At 39.7% G+C, this 5,072-nt stretch overlaps 5 non-coding genes across 5 annotated transcripts; all 5 read right to left on the bottom strand.

Annotated features, from left to right (window-relative positions):
* Nucleotides 1–257: 257 nt before the first annotated feature.
* Nucleotides 258–376, bottom strand: LOC113102712 (5S ribosomal RNA). Its single transcript, XR_003291097.1, has one exon. It is a non-coding gene; the product is annotated as a 5S ribosomal RNA (ribosomal RNA).
* Nucleotides 377–1,427: 1,051 nt separating this feature from the next.
* Nucleotides 1,428–1,546, bottom strand: LOC113102732 (5S ribosomal RNA). The gene has a single exon (XR_003291116.1). It is a non-coding gene; the product is annotated as a 5S ribosomal RNA (ribosomal RNA).
* A 780-nt stretch (nt 1,547–2,326) lies between these two features.
* On the bottom strand, nt 2,327–2,445 carry LOC113102739 (5S ribosomal RNA). Its single transcript, XR_003291123.1, has one exon. It is a non-coding gene; the product is annotated as a 5S ribosomal RNA (ribosomal RNA).
* Nucleotides 2,446–3,495: 1,050 nt separating this feature from the next.
* LOC113102736 (5S ribosomal RNA) lies at nt 3,496–3,614 on the bottom strand. Its single transcript, XR_003291120.1, has one exon. It is a non-coding gene; the product is annotated as a 5S ribosomal RNA (ribosomal RNA).
* Nucleotides 3,615–4,924: 1,310 nt separating this feature from the next.
* On the bottom strand, nt 4,925–5,044 carry LOC113102738 (5S ribosomal RNA). The gene has a single exon (XR_003291122.1). It is a non-coding gene; the product is annotated as a 5S ribosomal RNA (ribosomal RNA).
* Nucleotides 5,045–5,072: the final 28 nt, after the last annotated feature.

The raw sequence follows: 5,072 nt of genomic DNA on the forward strand, positions 1-5,072 counted from the left end.
CCCAGGCAGTCTCCAATCCATGTACTAACAAGGCCCAAACCTCCTAATATTCAGAGATCGGCCATTGACTCTTTTTTTTTTTTGCAAGATTATTATATAATTCATGAAAAATATCCACAAAGTTTAAAGCACCTGGTATTCCCAGGCAGTCTCCCATCCATGTACTAACAAGGCCCAAACCTGCTAATATGCAGAGATCGGCCATTGACTCTATGTTTTGGCAAAATTGTTCTATACTAAGTGAAAAATATCCAAATAGCTTACAGCACCTGGTGTTCCCAGGCGGTCTCCCATCCAAGTACTAACCAGGCCCAAACCTGCTTAGCTTCCGAGATCAGACGAGATAAGGCATAGCCAGGTTGGTATGGCCGTAAGCGAAGACTGCTCCGAAGAGAGGGCTATTTAAAGTTCAGCCAATCTACTGGCCAGTACATTATATAAGTAGGAAAGAAAACCCAAAAGCTTAAAACGCCTGGTATTCCTAGGCGGTCTCTCATCCAAGTACTAACCAGACCTAAACCTGCTAAGATTCAGAGATCTGGCATTGACTCTTTTTTTTTGTTTTTTTTTTTGTTTGCAAGATTATTATATAATTCGTGAAAAATATCCAAAAAGTTTAAAGCACCTGGTATTCCCAGGCAGTCTCCCATCCATGTACTAACAAGGCCCAAACCTGCTAATATTCAGAGATCGGCCATTGACTCTTTTTTTTTTGCAAGATTATTATATAATTCATGAAAAATATCCACAAAGTTTAAAGCACCTGGTATTCCCAGGCAGTCTCCCATCCATGTACTAACCAGGCCCAAACCTGCTAATATTCAGAGATCGGCCATGTTTTGGCAAAATTGTTCTATACTAAGTGAAAATTTTCCAAAAAGCTTACAGCACCTGGTATTTCAAGGCGGTCTCCCATCCAAGTACTAACCAGACCTAAACCTGCTAATATGCAGAGATCGGGCATTGACTCTTTTTTTTTTTGCAAGATTATTATATAATTCGTGAAAAATATCCAAAAAGTTTAAAGCACCTGGTATTCCCAGACAGTCTCCCATCCATGTACTAACAAGGCCCAAACCTGCTAATATTCAGAGATCGGCTATTGACTCTTTTTTTTTGCAAGATTATTATATAATTTGTGAAAAATATCCAAAAAGTTTAAAGCACCTGGTATTCCCAGGCAGTATCCCATCCATGTACTAACAAGGCCCAAACCTGCTAATATTCAGAGATCGGCTATTGACTCTTTTTTTGCAAGATTATTATATAATTTGTGAAAAATATCCAAAAAGTTTAAAGCACCTGGAATTCCCAGGCAGTCTCCCATCCATGTACTTACAAGGCCCAAACCTGCTAATATGCAGAGATCGGCCATTGACTCTATGTTTTGGCAAAATTGTTCTATACTAAGTGAAAAATTTCCAAAAAGCTTACAGCACCTGGTATTCCCAGGCGGTCTCCCATCCAAGTACTAACCAGGCCCAAACCTGCTTAGCTTCCGAGATCAGACGAGATCGGGCATAGCCAGGTTGGTATGGCCGTAAGCGAAGACTGCTCCGAAGAGAGGGCTATTTAAAGTTCAGCCAATCTACTGGCCAGTACATTATATAAGTAGGAAAGAAAACCCAAAAGCTTAAAACGCCTGGTATTCCTAGGCGGTCTCTCATCCAAGTACTAACCAGACCTAAACCTGCTAAGATTCAGAGATCTGGCATTGACTCTTTTTTTTTTTTTTTTTTTTTTTTTGTTTGCAAGATTATTATATAATTCGTGAAAAATATCCAAAAAGTTTAAAGCACCTGGTATTCCCAGGCAGTCTCCCATCCATGTACTAACAAGGCCCAAACCTGCTAATATTCAGAGATCGGCCATTGACTCTTTTTTTTTGCAAGATTATTATATAATTCATGAAAAATATCCACAAAGTTTAAAGCACCTGGTATTCCCAGGCAGTCTCCCATCCATGTACTAACCAGGCCCAAACCTGCTAATATTCAGAGATCGGCCATGTTTTGGCAAAATTGTTCTATACTAAGTGAAAATTTTCCAAAAAGCTTACAGCAACCTGGTATTTCGAGACGGTCTCCCATCCAAGAACTAACCAGACCTAAACCTGCTAATATGCAGAGATCTTGCATTGACTCTTTTTTTTTGCAAGATTATTTATATAATTCGTGAAAAATATCCATGAAGTTTAAAGCACCTGGTATTCCCAGGCAGTCTCCCATCCATGTACTAACAAGGCCCAAACCTGCTAATATGCAGAGATCGGCCATTGACTCTATGTTTTGGCAAAATTGTTCTACACTAAGTGAAAAATTCCAAAAAGTTACAGCACCTGGTATTCCCAGGCGGTCTCCCATCCAAGTACTAACCAGGCCCAAACCTGCTTAGCTTCCGAGATCAGACGAGATCTGGCATAGCCAGGTTGGTACGGCCGTAAGCGAAGACTGCTCCGAAGAGAGGGCTATTTAAAGTTCAGCCAATCTACTGGCCAGTACATTTATAAGTAGGAAAGAAAACCCAAAAGCTTAAAACGCCTGGTATTCCTAGGCGGTCTCTCATCCAAGTACTAACCAGACCTAAACCTGCTAAGATTCAGAGATCTGGCATTGACTCTTTTTTTTTTTTTGTTTTTTTTTGTTTGCAAGATTATTATATAATTCGTGAAAAATATCCAAAAAGTTTAAAGCACCTGGTATTCCCAGGCAGTCTCCCATCCATCTACTAACAAGGCCCAAACCTGCTAATATTCAGAGATCGGCCATTGACTCTTTTTTTTTGCAAGATTATTATATAATTTATGAAAAATATCCAAAAAGTTTAAAGCACCTGGTATTCCCAGGCAGTCTCCCATCCATGTACTAACAAGGCCCAAACCTGCTAATATTCAGAGATCGGCCATTGACTCTTTTTTTTTGCAAGATTATTATATAATTTATGAAAAATATCCACAAAGTTTAAAGCACCTGGTATTCCCAGGCAGTCTCCCATCCATGTGCTAACCAGGCCCAAACCTGCTAACATTCAGAGAACGGCCATGTTTTGGCAAAATTGTTCTATACTAAGTGAAAATTTTCCAAAAAGCTTACAGCACCTGGTATTTCAAGGCGGTCTCCCATCCAAGTACTAACCAGACCTAAACCTGCTAATATGCAGAGATCTGGCATTGACTCTTTTTTTTTGCAAGATTATTATATAATTCGTGAAAAATATCCAAAAAGTTTAAAGCACCTGGTATTCCCAGGCAGTCTCCCATCCATGTACTAACAAGGCCCAAACCTGCTAATATTCAGAGATCGGCTATTGACTCTTTTTTTGCAAGATTATTATATAATTTGTGAAAAATATCCAAAAAGTTTAAAGCACCTGATATTCCCAGGCAGTCTCCCATCCATGTACTAACAAGGCACAAACCTGCTAATATGCAGAGATCGGCCATTGACTCTATGTTTTGGCAAAATTGTTCTATACTAAGGTGAAAAATATCCAAATAGCTTACAGCACCTGGTATTCCCAGGCGGTCTCCCATCCAAGTACTAACCAGGCCCAAACCTGCTTAGCTTCCGAGATCAGACGAGATAAGGCATAGCCAGGTTGGTATAGCCGTAAGCGAAGACTGCTCCGAAGGAGAGGGCTATTTAAAGTTCAGCCAAACTACTGGCCAGTACATTATATAAGTAGGAAAGAAAACCCAAAAGCTTAAAACGCCTGGTATTCCTAGGCGGTCTCTCATCCAAGTATAACCAGACCTAAACCTGCTAAGATTCAGAGATCTGGCATTGACTCTTTTTTTTTTTTTTTTTTTTTTTTGCAAGATTATTATATAATTCGTGAAAAATATCCAAAAAGTTTAAAGCACCTGGTATTCCCAGGCAGTCTCCCATCCATGTACTAACAAGGCCCAAACCTGCTAATATTCAGAGATCGGCCATTGACTCTTTTTTTTTGCAAGATTATTATATAATTCATGAAAAATATCCACAAAGTTTAAAGCACCTGGTATTCCCAGGCAGTCTCCCATCCATGTACTAACCAGGCCCAAACCTGCTAATATTCAGAGATCGGCCATGTTTTGGCAAAATTGTTCTATACTAAGTGAAAATTTTCCAAAAAGCTTACAGCACCTGGTATTTCGAGACGGTCTCCCATCCAAGAACTAACCAGACCTAAACCTGCTAATATGCAGAGATCTTGCATTGACTCTTTTTTTTTGCAAGATTATTTATATAATTCGTGAAAAATATCCATGAAGTTTAAAGCACCTGGTATTCCCAGGCAGTCTCCCATCCATGTACTAACAAGGCCCAAACCTGCTAATATTCAGAGATCGGCCATTGACTCTTTTTTTTTGCAAGATTATTATATAATTTATGAAAAATATCCACAAAGTTTAAAGCACCTGGTATTCCCAGGCAGGTCTCCATCCATGTACTAACAAGGCCCAAACCTGCTAATATTCAGAGATCGGCTATTGACTCTTTTTTTTGCAAGATTATTATATAATTCATGAAAAATATCCAAAAAGTTTAAAGCACCTGGTATTCCCAGGGCAGTCTCCCATCCATGTACTAACAAGGCCCAAACCTGCTAATATTCAGAGATCGGCCATGGACTCTTTTTTTGCAAGATATTATATAATTCATGAAAAATATCCACAAAGTTTAAAGCACCTGGGTATTCCCAGGCAGTCTCCCATCCATGTACTAACCAGGCCCAAACCTGCTAATATTCAGAGAACGGCCATTGTTTTGGCAAAATTATTCATAATTATGAAAAATTTCCCAAAAGTTTAAAGCACCTGGTATTCCCAGGCAGTCTCCCATCCATGTACTAACAAGGCCCAAACCTGCTAATATGCAGAGATCGGCCATTGACTCTATGTTTTGGCAAAATTGTTCTATACTAAGTGAAATTTCCAAAAAGCTTACAGCACCTGGTATTCCCAGGCGGTCTCCCATCCAAGTACTAACCAGGCCCAACCCTGCTTAGCTTTCCGAGATCAGACGAGATCTGGCATAGCCAGGTTGGTATGGCCGTAAGCGAAGACTGCTCCGAAGAGAGGGCTATTT

The sequence above is a fragment of the Carassius auratus genome, unplaced genomic scaffold, assembly GCF_003368295.1.
Source record: "Carassius auratus strain Wakin unplaced genomic scaffold, ASM336829v1 scaf_tig00217748, whole genome shotgun sequence".
In the NCBI taxonomy this organism is placed as follows: Eukaryota; Metazoa; Chordata; class Actinopteri; order Cypriniformes; family Cyprinidae; genus Carassius; species Carassius auratus.